The sequence below is a fragment of the Pleurodeles waltl genome, chromosome 7 (genome assembly GCF_031143425.1).
Source record: "Pleurodeles waltl isolate 20211129_DDA chromosome 7, aPleWal1.hap1.20221129, whole genome shotgun sequence".
Classification (NCBI taxonomy): Eukaryota; Metazoa; Chordata; class Amphibia; order Caudata; family Salamandridae; genus Pleurodeles; species Pleurodeles waltl.
The window spans coordinates 1,298,447,014-1,298,465,701 of NC_090446.1; positions in this window are offsets into that span (position 1 = coordinate 1,298,447,014).

Below are 18,688 nucleotides of genomic sequence, written 5' to 3' on the forward strand. Positions count from 1 at the left end.
CGGAGGAGGAAAAAGCTGCAGGTAATCCTGTCTCGCCACAGTCCCTCTCAGGGTGGGCACAGCATGTCGTCATTTTTCTGGGAAATGCGAATTGCACATTATCCATGGAAAGAAGGCAGTCCCTTTTGATAAAAGTTGATTCTAAGCTGGGGGACTTGACTTCCATTCAGGGATCCTTTTATTAAGGCATTAGGAAAGTTTCTAGCAACATTCACCTCCTTGGATAAGGCTCAAGCCTCACTGAAGAAAAGAAGAAACATTTTCACCCTCAAAATTTTGTCAGTTTTCGCAGGGGGTGCTCAGCCGACCACTTCTACATGCAAGTCCCCCACAAAGGGCAAGGCTACTGCAAGAACCAGTGGCAGGACCAGTCCCACTTGGGGGAATTTATCCTGTCCAGGAGAGCACACAGAGGTCACAGTTGAGCTCCTCCAGAGGCCACTTTCAAAGCAGTCAGTCAGATAAGTGTTTGCCCTTCTTCTCGACAAAAGGTAGGAGGTCAGTTTGTGTTGTTCCTCCACAATTGGGAAAAGTTGACCTCTGTTTTGTGGGTCCTGCAGACAGTGCAAGAATTCCACACTGAAATTTACAGCTCCCCAGTACAGCATTGCTGCCCACGTCGTCTGGTGTTCTCCAAGGCCCAGTATGCCCTAGTAGATGCAGAAGTGAAAGACTTGCTGCGCAGAGGCGCTGCCTCAGGGAAGTCAATGGTTGGCTGGTTTACTGTCACTTCAAGATGAAGGGCATCCATCTACTGCACAGTCTGCTGCAACCAGAAGAACGTTGGATGGTTCGCCCAGATCTCAAGGACATGTACTTGATAGCTTCCATCTTCATGCACCATCACAGGTTTCTGCAGTTCCTATGGCGTGGACAGGTTTTTGAATTCCAGACTTTGCCGTTCGGACTCTCGTCGGCACCATGGTGCTTCACCAAGGCGCTCAAACCAGCAAAGGGGTTCTTCAGGGATCAGAGTTTAAGGCTGGCTGTTTATCTGGACAATCTTCTCATGAATCAGTGCCCAGCCAGACTGCATGATCACCTGCAGATGACAATCCACCTGCTAGAAAGTGTGGGCTTTGTAAGAAACCAACAGAAATCCCTACTGGCCCTGTCCAAGCAAACAACCTTTCTGGAGTTTGTCATAAATTCCACGCAAAAAACCCTCAGCCTTCCCTCTTGAAAGATGGCAAAGATTTGCAAAGAATTGAAGTGCACCCTGTCCCATCCATTGACGTCCCTGCATCAGGTGGCTCAAGTGGTAGGGCTGCTATCGTCCTCCATTCATGTCGTCTTACTGGTACGTTGTATAACAGAGCCCTGCAGAGGCTCAAGACCTTTCACCTCTGCAGGGGGCTTCAATATTCAGAACAGGGTCCTCTGAAAGAAGAGGTCAGGGAAGAGATGTGTTGGTGGCTAACCCACATGGAAATATGGAATGGCAGAGCTATCTTCGGTACCAATCCAGATATGGTGATAGAGTCAGACGTTAGCAAGTCAGGATGGGGAGCTTAATGTGGGGACTCCTTCACAGGAGGAAAGTGGTCAGCGAAAGAACAACAGCGCCACAGCACCTATCTGGATTTAATGGCAGGCTCCTTTGTGGTCCAGTGCTGGACCAAAGAAAGGGCTAACTGCTGTGTTCTCCTAAACCAAGACAATATATTGGCGGTCTGAACTACTGGGTGGGGAAGATCCAAACTGCTAGCAGACCTGGGCAAACAGTGTTGGATGTTTTGTCTGTCCAACAGCATTTCGGTCACAGGAAAGCACCTTCCACGAGATATCATATCGGTGTTCGAGGGTATGGTTCAATATGAGCCTGTGGTAATTGGATCCTCTGATTTTCAAACCAATCGACAGCCGGTGGGGTCCATTCACTGTGGATCTTTTCTCTTCACGTCTGGACCACCAGGTGGATTGTTACTTCAGTTAGAAGCCGGATCCTCTGGCTATGGAGCCTTCTTAAAATACTGATGAGGGGAGCGGGGATACGCTTTCTGTCCCCTTGCGATGATCATGATACTATCAACTCAGGTGTGGCATCAACAGGCAACGGTAATCCTTATCATGCCTTATTGGAGGTCGCAAGTGTGGTTCCCAGTTCTTCTGGAACTTTCTTGGGATTTTCCAATCCGTCTACGCCACACACCAGATCTCCTTTGGTTATTCAAGGCCAGTTACCCCTCATGTCATGGAGGATTACAGGTAACATTGGAGAGAAAGGATGCTGGCCACAGCATGGGCCGACAGTACCACCAAATGCTATAAATCAGCATTGGCGAGATAGGTTTGTTGGTGTGTACAAAGGTGTTGTGATCCCTTGGTCCGACAATGTCAACACCTTGAATTTTTTGACATCCCCGGCCTTGCAGGGCGTGGCCTGTAGGATGGTGAGCACCTTCAAGTTGGCGATCTCAGCTGGCCATGTTCCGATTCAAGGACATCAGGTAGGTGAACATCCTTTAGTATGTAAACTAATGAGAGGCATCCGCCTGGCTTTACCACCAGAGTCCAGGTATTCCGGTCTGTGGGATGTTAATCAGGTTTTGCATCTCTTTAAATCCTGGCCTAGAAATGATTTTCTCTCATTTATGCAAATATCTGTCTCATGTCTCATTTCTTGCCGCAGAGTCTCTGATATCAGGGCTCTGGATCTGTCAGGCAGGATCTTCACCCCAGAAGGAGTAACGTTCCATATTTCACGTAGGACAAAAAGCAATTCCTAAATGATCTCTTTTCAGCAGTTCAATAGGTCACCAAAGTTGTGTGTGGTTTGGTACCTGAAGGCCTACGAGAATATGGGAGGCAGTTACTGATATCTCTCAAGAAACATTTCAAAGCAGTGTCCTCTCCAACTATTGCTCACTGGAGCACAGAGGTGTCTGCCACCACCAGGGAGCTTCCATCAGAGGAGGTATCTGTGTCCCAACTGTCTTCTCCAGTCTCCGCCGTGGTGCTCCCCTCGCCCTCCGGCCCACTGGTGCCCTCACCATCGGTGAACTCTGCCTCCCGGGTCCTGTGGGATGCAGCTTCCTTTGTCACCGGTGCCTCAGCTTCTCTGCAAGATAATGCTACTGCACATAAGGACAGGATGACAAAACAAAAAGGGTGGGGGAGACAAAGGAAACGCTTGGTCAATGGCTGCACCGACACCACAGTTGGTGTACACAACAACCTCACACACAGTGAACAGCCCTACGCGCTATGCAGTGCACTACCAGTAACAATGCTAGTCACCAGGGTATGGGGAGGGACACATACCGCCAACTGCAGCATACCTGGGACCCACACAGCCCTGCCCAGTAGTGGATACCTACTAGCGAGGTAGGAGATATCACATCTGAACCCTTCCCAACATAGGCACCCACAGACAAGCATCCCCCACTCGGATACCACCCTACCATGCATAAATTGTAATGATGGGCACTGTACCCACCCCCTTGAGGCTGCTGTGATGCCCTCAAGCACCCATCCAGCTCCGGATAGGCCACCGCCAATATGCGGGCCATTAGGGGGTTCAGGGTTCGACGGGCACCACTTCCTCGTTGGGAGGCCATCCCCAGCTGGGCCACCGCCGTCTTCTGTGCTCAGCATCTCGGGTCCTTCCACCATTTCCGACAGTAGGTGCCCCACCTGCCGTAGACCCCCAGGGTCTGTACATCCTTGGCAATGGCACGCCATATACCCTTCTTTTGATGGGAGCTGACATGCAGAGAAAATACACACAGGGAAAGGTATTACTCAGACCATCCTGCCTGTTACACTCATAGCCCACCATACCCCTTCCCATTGCACAGATACGGCCTAGCACACAAGATGCATGTCGCCCAGGGGACATTCACCATCCCCGCCCCCACACACAAGGCCTTCACACACACTACTCCATGTATTCATGCCCCATGCATCGTGCTCACAGTGTACTAACCTGTTGGTCTGGAGGCCTATACAGCAATCCGTACTGGGGTAGGACCCCATCCACCAGTCACTCCAACTCCGCCGAGGTGAAGGCAGGGGCTCTTTTCCCAGTCACACAAGCCATGGTAGGTTCCAGACACAGGTCACAGCAGCACATGTAGTGTGGACCCTCTCCTGTTGAAGGTCAGGTAGCAAGTGAGTGAACAGATAGAAAATGGCGGTGACGTCCATTGACCACTGTACCCCATAGGGGCCAATATTATTCAATGAGGCGTTGCACGGCGGTTCACAACCGTCTCCTGCAACATGGCACAATGGTAGCGGAAATACCTCACTTCCACCTGTCCATCCACACAGGACAGGCGGACGCCATTTCGGATTTCGGGGGGGGGAGGGGGGCAGGCCCGGCCCCGCCCGGCCCTCGATTACAACTGCGTCACAGTTCACAATTGTACAATCTGGGCAAATGCCACATATACATTTCAAAATAACATCATGAATTGTACTGCTGTGGCTACAATGTACAGTTTCTGTCCGCCTTCACACTCTTGCCCCCTAAATTGCAACCGCTGCAGATGAATATGAGATGGAGACATACCCCTGTGTACAGAACCCTGGTGGACTTGGCAACAATGGAGGACAGTCACATTCGCCTCACTTACAGACTTGACAGGGCCACAATCACGGAGATCTGTGCCCAACTGGAGCCTGACCGGATATCTGCTATCCGTCACCCCTCTGGGATCCCCCCTCTTGTGCAAGTCCTATCTGTGCTCCATTTCCTGGCAACTGGTTCTTTCCAAGTGACAGTGGGCTCGGCAGCAGGAATGTCACAGCCAATGTTCTCATTAGTGCTGACCATAGTGTTTTCTGCCCTGATTAAACACCTGTGCAGCTACATTATTTTCCCCCAAGTGAGTGATTTGGCCACAGTGAAGGCTGACTTCTATGCAATGGGACGCATCCCCAACATAATTGGGGAGATTGATGGAACACATTTTGCATTTGTTCCCTTCCCTTCCCCCGGCATAATGGACAGGTCTACAGAAATCGAAAGAGTTTTCATTCAGTGAATGTCCAGATGGTGTGCCTGGCGGACCAGTACATCTCCCATGTCAATGCCAAGTATCCTGGGTTTGTGCATGATGCCTTTATCCTGAGGAATAGCAGCATCCCAAATGTGATGGAACAACTACAGAGGCACCATGTGTGGCTAATAGGTGAGCCCTGGTTACCACCCAATGGATGTTGGTGTATCAGTATGATGTGGGCCATAAGGGTTAGTGTGTGGCAAAATGTTGTCCCTCGATATTTGCAGGTGACTCTGGTTACCCCGACCTATCATGGCTCCTGTCCCTGTGAGGAAACCCAGGACAAGGGCAGAGGAACGTTACAATGAGGCACATGGGCGAACTAGAAGGATCATTGAACGTACGCTTGGCCTCCTGAAGGCCAGGTTTCGGTGCCTCCATCTAACAGGTAGATCCCTGTGCTACTCACCCAAGAAGGTCTGCCAGATAATCGTTGCATGCTGCATGTTGCATAACCTTGCCTTGAGATGCTGTGTGCCTTTTCTGCAGGAGGAGGAGGCTGGAGATGCCAGTGTGGCAGCGGTAGACCCTGTGGACAGTGAAGATGAGGCGGCAGAGGATGAGGATGAGGACAACAGAACTGCAGTGATTAGCCAATATTTTCAATGACACACAGGTAAGACAGTGGTACTTCACATTTCATTGTAATTTTATTATTTGAGATTGTCACTGGCAGGCTGTGATTTCCCACTTCTATGATTATGCCCACTCACTGTACCATTTGGTAACTCTTTTTGCAGATGTTGGTGCCCAACTATCACTCCTGGTGTGTTCACTGCAGCCAACTACAGGTCTATCCTATGTGCACATTACTGTACAGTTGAATTGCAATGTTTGAACCTTGTTAAATGAATAAATACTTCAATCATTTGACATAATCTATACTAGTATTTTTTTCAAATGGTGTTTGTTGCAGTGCTAAGAAGAAAAGGAGGAAGTGCAATGGGCTGGGGTGATGATGGAGGAAAGTCCAGGGTATAGTTCCATTCTATTTGTAGCACAGGTGCATTGTCCAAGGGGGCATAGGAAGGGGAGCAGTAGCAGTTCAAGGTGGACAGGGTGACATAGTGGGACACAAGGGGGACAATCAGGAGAGTATTATTTACTGGCGGGGGTCTTGGCAATAGCCTCTGGCTTCTGTCTGGATCACAGGGAACGTTTGCGGGGTGGTTCTCCTTCTGCGGGGGAGCGGTGCTGGTGGCCTGTTGGGCCTGGGTCTCCTGTCCACTCGCGGCAGCGGAGGTCGAAGGTTGTTCAATTGTCTGGCTAGTGGCAGGGGTCCGCTGTTGTGAGGCTGCCTCCCTCATAATGTTGGCCATGTCTGCCAGCACCCCTGCAATGGAGACCAGGGTGGTGTTAACGGCCTGCAAATCCTCCCTGATCCCCCTCGTACTGTCCCTCCTGCAGCCGCCTGTTCTCCTGCATCTCCAGCGTATCCTGGGAATGTTGGTATGCTCCCCCTGACGCACAGCAGTCCTCCCAGCTTCCCTGTTGTCCTGTGCCTCTGTCCCCTGAACAGTGTGCCCAATGCCCCAGGTCCCTGATTGTCTTGGGTATGGGGGGTGCCCTTGGGTCCCTGTAGTGGGGGACACACTGCTGATTGATATGTCTGGGGACAGAGGTGTGGGTAAGCTGGGTGGGTGTTGTGGTGGTGTTTCCAGATGGTGGAGGCTCTGTGGTGGTGTGTGACTGTGCCTGGGTAACCGATTGTCTGGAGGTACCTGATGGGCCAGGTTGGTCATCCATATCCAGGCGAGCCGAGTCACTGTCATCACTGTGGGCCTTTTCTGTATGGGGCTGGTTAGTGCTGGCACCTCTTCTCCAATGATATTGGCTGGGATACGTGTGGGAATGTAAATACAGTGTTATTGTTTGTGTGTGTGATATTTTGTGCATGGGTGGGTTGCCCTCTTAGGTTATATTTGCCCTGGCAGCTTTAACTTGTGTGAGTTGGTATGTGTTGGGATAGCTGATTCTCTCCAGTGTGCATGCTTTGGTGATAGGTGTCTTTGCAGGTCTGTGACTGGTGTCCATGCATTGGTGGTGCATGAAGGGCTTGGCATTGGGATGGGTGAGATGTGATAGTGGGTTGTGTGGGTAGTGGTGGAGTGATGGGAGTGAGGGTGGGCGTATGTGATGGCATGCAGGTAAGGGGTGTCATAGAAATAGAGAGTTGACTTACCAGAGTCCCGTCCCCCTGCTACTCCTGCCAGGCACTCAGGATGCATGATTACCAAGACTTGCTCCTCCCATGTTGTCAGTTGTGGAGGAGGTGGGGGTCCACTGCCATTCATCTGTACACCTAGTTGGTGTCATGCTGCTATGGAACGCACATTTCCCCGTATGTCGTTCCACCTCTTCCTGATGTTGTCCCTTGTTCTGGGGTGCTGTACCACGGTGTTGACCCTGTCCACGATCCTCTGTCATAGTTCCATCTTCCCAGCAATGGATATCTGCTGCACCTGTGCTCCAAATAGCTGTGGCTCTACCCGGATGATTTCCTCCACCATGACCCTTAGCTCCTCCTCAGAGAACCTGGGGTGGTGTTGTGGTGCCATGGGTGTTGTGTGAGTTGTGTGGGTGAGGGTATGTAGGGTGATGTGTGGGGTTGTGTGTTGTGAGGTGCGTGGGTGGTGTATAGGTGATGGTGGGATGTGGCTCTGGTTGTGTGAGTGGTCTTGCGGTCTCTCTCTGATGGCAATTATTTCTAGTCGTAAAAGTTTGTGGGTAGTGCGTGTGTGTGTTTTATAGTGGTGTGGGTGTGGTGTGTGTATGGGTGTCAGGTGTGTGTTTGAATTGTCCATTGTGGTGCTGTTTTGTTTGTGTGTGTGTGTATTTTGAGAGCGGCGGTATGTACCGCCAATGGTTTACCGCCGTTGAATGTCCGCCATGGTGATTCGTGGGTCATAATGTGATGGGCGTAGTTCTGTTGGCGTAACGGTGTGGATTTTGATACCACCAGTTTATCGCTGACCTTTGGTGTGGCGTACTTGTGTCTGTGGCTGAATTCTGATGGATTGGTGTGTGTGTGTCATAATATGGTGAACGGATATCCGCGGCGGTATGTTGACGGCAGTCAGCATGACGGTAAGTGGGATTTACTGCCAATGTCATAATGAGGGCCTCAGTCTGGATGTCCTCATGGAAGATATTCTTAATGCAGCTGATTGTTCCAGTGACTCCATGTTTGAATGGTTTTACTTCAAGCCGGTGTGGATATGGCGTCAATGATGGTGGAAGTTTTGAACAAGCATAAACCTTGCAATCCGGTCCGGACACATAATGAAAAATGTAATGGTGTTTGTGAAGGAAAGTTTCAGTTCTGTTGTCTTCATTCCAGCGGCAGAGTGGTACTAAGGGCAACCTGGGCTTCCGCAGGCTATTATTGGAGCAGGGCAGTGATTAATGCAGCTTTTTAGATAGGGCTGGAAGAATGCACTGCACAAGCAGTTATATTTTTTTATGCCATTCTCCTTTACTTCCTATCTTAAGAGAAAGTTAATATAAAAATACCATAAATAAAAGATAATTCTTTATCTTCCATCTCTCTGCAAGATTGTTGAAAACAAGAGAAGAATGATGGAATTTGTCGAAATTTTGGCTCTTTTTACAAGTTTGACGGTATTTTAACGAGACCGTCGTGGTGGCGACCGCCAAAAGACCACCAGTGTTGGCAGTATCCTGCCTGCCGTATTAAGAGTACACAAAGAAGCTCGACAAAAAACAGCCACAAATCTGACACCACCAGGACACCGACAGGTGGGAAAGTTGCAGTTCCACCACCAGCACCGCCAGCCGACAACATTCTGCCCACCATATTTTGATCCACAAATCAGCACAGAGGTCCTTCCATGGCAGAAAACCATTGGCGGCCAAACCGCCGCGGAGAGAACACACTCATGTCAGAACAAAACACCACATTGGACAGTACAAAGACCCCACACCTGACACATATTCACACACCAGACACACCCACTCACAGCACTAAATAACACACCCACACACAACCCACAGGCCTTTGCGACAAAAACCACTGATCAAGAGACGAGAGTTGCCACAATCACTAAGCTAGCACCTACACACTAGAGGCACATATACAGTTCACACTCACCAAACGCCACACAACTGCACCACCAACTCAAAATGCACATTAGAACTACACACAAATGCCACAACCTACCAGCACTCACACCCCCACACCACCAAGCACTCTAAACTGCACCCTCCGCACACAACACCCACCCAAACACATCCACTGTGTCACATCAAAAGCACCCACGCTTCACTGATGACGAGTTGAGGGTCATAGTGAACGAAATCATCAGGGTAGAGCCACAACTCTAAGGAGCACAGGTATACCAAACCTCCATAGCCAGGAAAATGGAGATATGGAAGAGAACTCAGTTGGCAACCATCCAAGCACAAGGGAGGACATCAGAAAGAGGTGGGACGACCTATGAGGGAAGGTGCGTTCCATGGCATCCAGGCACCAGCTGGCGATACGGAAGACTTCATATTGTGGGAGAAGGTCCTGGACATCCTGAGGGCCGGACTGAATACCTGGAGGACTGCACTCTGGTGAGTAACTAACATTCCCCTGCCAGTAATGTGTCCTGTCCAGCATGCTTCCTCACCACCCAAACACTCAAGTCAGCCCATCTCTCACAACACCTCCCACCTAGTCACCTAATGCCCCTCTCCTGCATGCCACACTACCACCTACCCCCAATGCCCACACACTCCCTGCCAAGTGCATGGCTAGCACTGCCAAGTACAGTCACTATGACTCCAATAATGCACTAGCCCATCCACAACAAAATCTGCAATGTGCACGTCACACCACACCTCATGCATGTATGACTATTGCACTAGCTACAACTGGATGCTCCGACTGAGGACCACTACATGGCAATGACGTCAGTGCAATGGTACTACACACTGCCAATTTAGCCCAAACACAGACACAGCACTGTCACCAATCCGAAAGGCCACTAATCCATGCCTACTACCCTGAAATGGACTAATCCTGGCCTTCAAAGTAAGAAGGTCTACTTACCTTGCACACACATACCCCCTTCACATTCGGACACTATGCTGTAATGTACAGCCAAACCCACTCACATATACCACGCCAGAATCCCCACCAGCTAAACGGGCAAACCTTTCATGTGAACCATCACATAGGAAAAGAACCCACCCACCCTAAGCCAGATTCACAACAAGCTCAAGGAGCTTGGTACACATGTCACTATCTACCATCCACAAACAGTGTTAGCTGTTCTGCACCTGTCAGTGCCACTGCTGGAAATCAAGTCAAGCCACTGTATGCATCTGACTAACAGACAACGATACATACCTCCAACATTTAACACTCTCTCACTCTATCCACAGGTACCCCTGCCACAGCCATCACGGAGAGGTTACCAGAGACAGCCAGCCCTCCTCAGGATGAAGGCCCCAGTGAGGACAACACCGCTAGATGTCTGGACACTGACAACCTACCTGGCCCATCTGGATCTCCTGGTCAGTCTGCCTCACCCAGCCCACATCACTCCCCCCCCACCCTGTGGCAACAACATCTCAGCCAACCCTTTGTCCCCAAACCACTGCCCCACAGACTGTTCAATCAGTTGTGTGCCCCACATTACAGGGACCTGAGTCTACCCCTTTCACCCACAACAGTGAAGGTCCTGGTGAAACTGGGAGAGGGCACACCATGGCAGTGGCACAGGCACATGGGGGCAGGGGGTATGAGAGGGAACCTGTGGGCTAGAGGGCGGGGCAACCAAGGGAGGCCTCTGGCCAGTAAGCCATCTCCCAAGTCCTGGGTGCATATCAACTATCCCAGGACAGGATGGGTCAGATCATTAACATGTTGGGGGGAAACCAGAGGCTGCAGAGAGAATACCACCAGGAGGTCATGCAGCAGTGCCAGGCCCACAGTGCCACCTTAGCCTCCATTGCAGGGGTGCTCAGGGACCTGACTACCATCATGAGTGCCTCCACACCCACCAGAAGTCCCCTTCCAATAGTTACATCACACCTGAGCCATCTACATCTGCGGCTGCTAGTAGAATGGAGGCCCTGCCAGGGGAACCACAGGCCTCCGGCACCTCTCCCTCTGTAGCTGAGGAACCCCCCTGCAAATGTGGACGTTCATCCAGACATTCAGCTAAAGTAGATGCCAAGACAAAACCCACTGCCAGGAGGTGACCCTCTCCTGATTACTCTCGCTTGTGTGCCACTGAGACACCTTGTTTGCAATGACAATACTCCATTTTCCATTGACCTATGGATACTGGATCTGAGCTACCTACAGCTGTGCCACCTACTCTGAGGATTCCATCTACCATGACCCCACTCATCACCTGTTTGCCACTCTATTCACAATAAACACTATAGATCACAGCTACTGCTTTTATGTCATTATTTGTACACATACAAATGTATGGTCTGCAAAATGTAATGTGGCTATGGCGCCATAATCCAACAGGCCGTGTAATGGACTGCAGAGGGAGGCATCCTCTACAGGAGACACAGTACAGCAGATATGTCCCAGGGTAGATGTAAGGGAGTCACTAGCACAGCCACACCAGAGTACATCCAAATATACAACCTGCAAAAAGAACATGACAAATACTACCATCAGGATTGTAGGCATGGCACCACACAGAGCACGTATGCAGTTCACAGTTGGCGTATCCAGTGTAGATAGCCATCAAAACAGGCCACAACAGATGTGACATGGGAACAGAAGAATTCAGGACACATGCCGCAATACAAGCCTGTCCATAGGAGATGTGAATCTTGCAACCTGGAGAGAGTACACTTGGTAGAGATGATACATTTACAGACAGTACCATACATGCATTCAGTCACTCCCCACAGCACATACATAGGAATAGGTACACAGTACACCACCACTGGTAAACCAAATCAGGAGGACCATTGACAGCAAACTATGTTGGAATAGCACACATGCAAATACATACACAGCATAATTGTATGTTACTGGAAGTACTGATTGATAAACTATTTTGTGGAGTCACCTGCACCTTCCTCATCTGCCTCCTCATCACTTTCCACTTCTACATCAAAAGCCACTGCTCAGCGGCCTCATCCTGATCACCTAGTAAGGGTATCAGACGTCTCAAGGCCAGATTGTGGAACATGCAGCAGTTAATTATGATATGGTATACCTTTTGGGAACTGTAGAGGAGTACACCTCCAGAGATGTGCAGGCACCTGAATCTGGCCTTCAGTTTGCCAAATGCCCTTTCCATTACATGCCTCATCCTGCCATGGGCGTCATTGAAACGGAGTTCCCTTCAGTGGTAGGGTACCGCATTTGTATTAACAACCAGGGAAGGTTAGGATAGCCAGTCTTCGGTGTGCACAGAGGTAGGACCTGTTACAATACAGGCACAGGGAAGAATGTGATGACAGGTGCCATAACAGAGACACACATCCAAAAGCATACATAACAATGAGCCAAGTCCTTTCTCTCTGTAGTCGTGCCACCATGTGGGGGACATTGCTTTTCCTCAGAATGTAGGAGTCATGCACTGATCTAGGAAACTTGGCTGTCACTTGGTAGATATATTGGTCTGCCGCACACACATTGATTGAGTGGTAGTAGCACTGACAGGACTTGAACTGTAGGAGGGATGGCATAGGGATCATGAATGGCAGGCAATAGATCTGGCTCTAACTGGGTACGTAGATCCATGAGGGTCTGACAATTCAGAAGATAGGTCTGAATGATATGCCTCTCCTCCAGGGTTGCAAGGTCCACTAGCACTGGTGCATGTCTCAATATCCTCATGATAAAGTATCTAGGACATAGAGGAAAGAATGCACAATGTGATGTGGACACCACATTCAGTAGCAGTACATATCAATATAGCACACACCTAACACTGTAGACATGCCGCATATTGCTGACACATACTATATTGTGCAGGCTGAAGTGGCATGGACTCCACCCTTGATGCACATTGCTGCCCCTGATCTATAGTTTCTGACATACATCACATGTGTCATGTTCCATATGTAGTACCTGTCCATGTAGACCTGTCCTGCATTGAGCATGTAGGTAGTCATGCCATTTACCAATATTGTGACAGCACCAATCTGCCGACTTGTAACTGGACATGCTGGTCATTAGACAGCCAGCCATATAAGGTCTCTGTGTCATGCATGCCACATGTATATGCGAAACCATGATGGCACAACTGAGGCTTACTCCCCAATACCACCGAAAGAGGTGTATGGTGCACTTATTTTGCTGCATAATGGCATGATATGTGCCTAAAGTGGCAGCCGTCGGTCCTGCTGCACAGGAGAGGTGGAAGTTACCTAAGTCCGCCGGCGCATGTTGTCATGGCGGTAAGCGGTGATAATCTCCATTGCTGCCTATGGGGGACTGGGACCAATGGTGATCACCACCAGCAGTGACGGTGCTGTACATGGTGGCCATGACTGCCATTTTCTGCCGCCTTGCTCACTTGACTCCTGACACTGTAGCAAGCAAGACCTCCATTACATGAGTTGCTGTATTCTGTCTCTGAGAGCAATCATGCCATGTCCTGCTGGTGATAGGTCCCCTGCCTTCACCCGGGAAGGGCTGGAGAAGCTGGTGGAAGGGGTTCTATCCCTGTATGGACAGCTGTATGGGACACCAGAGGAGCAGATGAGTCCAGTGCATAGTCTTGTGTGATAAGGGGTATGTGTGAGGGTAAATGGCGTACGTGTACCAGTCAGGGAGTACATGCATGCAGGGGGCATGGAGTTTAGGCGTGTGAACCGTGAGGTGGGTATCTGTGGACATGTGATGGGTCTGCTGTTAAAAGTGCACTGCTGTTGGCATGGGGCCAGGGTACATGACTTTCTCCTTCTGTCTGTGTCACCCATGCAGGTCAGCGCCCATCAGACCTGGGGGACCATGCCCGGCAGAGCACCCATTGTCACAATACAACATGGATACTTAAAACTTTGCCAAGAATGCTTGGACATATTAAAAGTAGCTAAAAGTCAATCAACAAGATCCTGTTACACACTGAAATGAAAAATAGTACTCATTTAGTGTCAAACTAAAGATTTTAACCTACTTCATGTCAAAAAGAAGCTATCCTTACACATGTACTGCATTTAGGAAATTTCTGAACTGCAATTCCCCTCAATAAAAGTTCACTTAACAGCCATAACAGCATTTAGGAAATACCCACACCAAATTTCATTTTGTAAGATGCCAGTTATCAAAGGCTTCTTTAAAGGATTCAAAAAAGATGTTCCTCCTATAGAAATAACCCTCTCCACCTTGGCAACTTAATCTCATAATATCCACATGAATAAGGCCTCCATTTGAACCTCTTTGTAGAGCACTGCAAAATGTTTGTAATTGATGGCACTTCAGGTAGGAGAGGTGGTGAACTCAAATCACTTTCTTTAGGAGAGGGTGTTACTGTTACTGTTTTTAATGCAAACCGGGTCATTTTAAGAACACATCCCTTTTTCTTACCAAAAGTAGTGTATTTTTTTCACATTTGTTAAACCATTAGATTACTAACTTTCTTCCTTAATCTTTCTACACCTGCTAAGAGGTCCCTTGATATTAGAAAGGTATTAAGGTTTTATTTGGGAAAACCCCAATAAAATGAGAACAAAACAACTCTTTGTCATCTACGACCACATGGCCAGTTCTAAAAAATAAATTTCTAAATGGATAATAGCTTTTACTTGCTTATTTTATCAACTTTTGAATTAATTGTTACCAGAAAACCCTAAAAGCCCACTTCACAAATGGAAAAGCTGCTACCACAGCATGGATTAGGAATGTCCCAGTTGCAGATATTTTTTGGGCAGCACGGAAATCTATCCACACATTCACTAGACATTACTGCCTAGAAACTGATACTCAAGCTAAAGCCATCAATGAATAGGCAGAAGAGAAAGTTATGTACCTATAGTCCTGGTTCTGCATTGCCCGAATCCTTTTTGAATCCATAAACTACTCACCGCCTCCCTGGCTGCTGGATTATCAAACACATTACTATACATATAGAAATAAACATATGCACCCTTCAATCTTCCTTAATAGATCTGGGTGAGGCAGGCAACTGCCATTACAAGGCGTTCTGGGAATAGGTGCCTCCAGTGTCCCTAAACGGATAGGTTCCCTTATATATCTGTTAAATGTAAGCCTTCAGGCTGCATTCTTACATTTGTGTTCTCTACTCAAAACTTAATTGTGATATATTTTCTATTGAAAGGTGCTGCTGTTCAGATCTATGAATACGTTTGGGAACATATTCCGTTCATGTTCATGTTCATTAGAGATGAGGCCTTGCTAGGCTTGCACTCAACAGATTAACAAAGAAGATTCAAGACCAAAGATATTCTGTGATGCTGTTTAGATGAAATTAACTGGAGAGAAACATGTTTTCACACCCAGGAATCTATAAACCAGGTTGTCTATCACCTTCTTTTGTCAGGTTACAGCTGCAACAGTCATTTGAGTTGTGTTTGAGCATGTGCCCTGCTTTTTCAAGGGAGAAAGCCAACATTTCCTCCCTCTTGTCTCAGCCATTCTGTGCGCAGGTGTAAAGTGCTGCTACAAGTAAAAGGTTGAACTCAAAAGAAGTCAAAGGGGCTAGCATACAGCCAGAAAAGTGGATTTTGAGCCAAAACCAACTGAACCCTTAAATTCAAAGTTGGCCTCTGGAGCAAGTAAATCATTTAAAAGTCTATTTAGGTATGATGCACTGTAATGGCAAATGGCTGGGAATGTGACTGTATTTCTTATTTTGTAGAATGGAGCCAGACAACATCTTTCCAATCCGAGACTGTTACAGGTTCACAATTTCTTAGAGAAGGACACAGGATATGGGGGAGGAGCATGCATGACCATAGCCTTGGCCGCAATGTTTTGTTCAGATGTTGCTCTTCACAGGCCACCATCTGGTTTGGACCAGGTCATGTGAACACAAAAGGGCCTTTCCACTCTATTCAAGTTTGAAATTCACAGCTAAACATATACATACAACTTTACAACTGAACCACCTGTTAGTCGAAATTTCCAGTTACCCCAATCAATGTCAATTGCTGAATCAACTCAACCCCACTATTAACCTAAATCAAACTACTCGACAAATAGATCACCGAATGCGCTGATTCTCTGGCACCTTACAAACACAACAACCGAAAGAGAATCCGGAAACAAGCAAGCTGGTATACCAGTGAACACAGATCAACCAAACAATACTGCAAACATCTGGAGAGAAGATAGAGAATGAATTTCAAAGAAACAGATGCGGACAAAGCGGCCCTTAGACGCTACCACCAGTAGATTAGAAAAGCCAAGAAGGCCTAATAGAGCGCATAGAAAATAGCACATAGCTGCACGATCATCAAAGATTTCACCGCACCAGCATTTACACAAATAACATTACACCCATGCAAGATCCATGCAACAACCTATCAGAATTCTTGAGCAACACAATCAAAACCATCTAAAACAGTTTTGACCATCAACAGACACCTCCAGCCTACGCACTGGAAACCTTGGAAACAACCTGACTTCATGGAAAATGGTGACCACAGAAGAAACCGCCAACAACATGAGAACCATCCACCCTGCAACCCCAGCAGACCCCTGCCTCCACCGACATCTACAACATGGGTGCCGCCCCAATTAGCGAAGTACTCACCTGCATCCTGAACATCTCCATCATCACTGCTAAGTTCAGTGAGACCTAGGAACATGCAGCAGTAAACCCACTATTAAAAAAACCTTTAGTAGACCCCACCTAACTAATAAATTACCGTCTGATTTCCAAAGGTATGGAGAAAATCATCAATAAGAAATTAGCTCACCACCTCGACACACACCAACACCTAGATACTACTCCGTCATGCTTTAGAACCAAGAAGAGCACTGAACCTGCCCTGATCAAAGCAACCAGTGACGTCAGGATGATCCTGGACCGGGGAGAAACAGCAGTCCTCGTCCTCTTCAACCTCTTGGTAGCCTTTGACACAGTCTCACACTCCACCCTGATCATAAGACTACATGAAGCAGGCATTCAAGGATCTGCCTTCAGCTGGAGCTGTTATTCTTAAGAAGAACAAAAAGAGTTAGCATGCAACCCTACACGTTGGAAGCCAAGAACCTCATCTGTGGAGTCCATCAGGATCATCTCTCAGCCCAACCTTGTTTATATACATGACCCCACTGGCAGACATCATCGGATCACACAGAATCAACATTCTCTCCTATGCAGACAACACTCAACTGATACTCTCCCTGACAGACAATACTGCCACAACAAAAAACAACTTCGACACCTACATGACTGCAGGGGCCACCTGGATGAGGTCCAGCTGCCTAAAGCTCAACACACACACGACTGAAGTGATGATCTTCGGAAGAAAGACCTCTGTGTGGGACTTCAAACGGTGGCCAGCAGACATCAGCCTCCACACCAGCCTCAACCACCTTCGCAAGAAACCTAGGACTCATTCTCAGTGACACGCTCAACATGTCAGCAGAGATAAACATGGTGACCTCCACCTGCTTCTATATCCTGAGAATGCTACGAGAAATCTTGAAGCAGCTACCAGAGAACGCCAGGAAAACAGTTACACAGGCCCTTAAAATCAGCAGACTCGTCCACAGCTATGCAATTTATGCAAGAATCACCAAACAGCTCCTAACCAGGCTCCAAATCATCCAAAATGCTTCAGCAAGACTCATCCTCAACCTACCTCGCCACACCCACATCTCTTCGCACCTCAGAGAGCTTCACTGGCTCTCCATGCACTCAATTTAAACTACTCACACATACATACAAAGCTGTTTCTAACATAGACCCCTGTCTATCTCAGTGGCCTCATTCACTTCCACTAACCCTCAAGACACATCCGATCAGTCAGACTCTCTTAAGCACATGATCCCTGCATACACAAAAACTGGTTCAAACTTCCATGCAGATGCCAAGCCCCAAGCTAACACCAACTCTGTCAGAATATGTAGAGTATTTAACTGGTATGTAGAGTATGGGGCTGACACCGTCCTTGGATCCAGAGCTGACATCGGCCTGAACTAGCTTGATGCAGTGGTACAAAATTACTGAAGCACAACCTGTTGTTATACAGTGAAGCTCCAATTTAAAATCTCTGTCTCAACACCAGAACCAACAGAGAATCTATTCTCTTTTTTTTTTTGGCTCTAATTCTGACACAGTACTAGACATACACATGACCTCTCAGGACACTGATGATGATAGGGATGGAGATAGATTTCTTTCCCTCATTACAAGGATGATGCTCTATTTCTGGACCATCAGAATGCCAGTGGGATAGGTACTGGAGCAGATCTGGATGTGCACATGGGCGAATAACAAAAGAAAATGCCTTTTTATTGTTGGTTGTTTTGAGGGCGACAGATACTATAACTGTATTTGCTCACTACTGAGGCAAAAACAAATGTCTTGACTGGGATTCTCCAAACAGTGCCTGCTTCATCTGAGATTTTACTTCAGTTGAATGAAGCCCTTAACGGATGCCCTTATGGCTATGTGAAAGAAACCATGCTCCTGACTACCAGTCAAGAGACCTGTGGCTTGGTGACATAGACCTGTTCCTGGTGATCTGGACTTTGGGCCTAACATAGAGTTTGG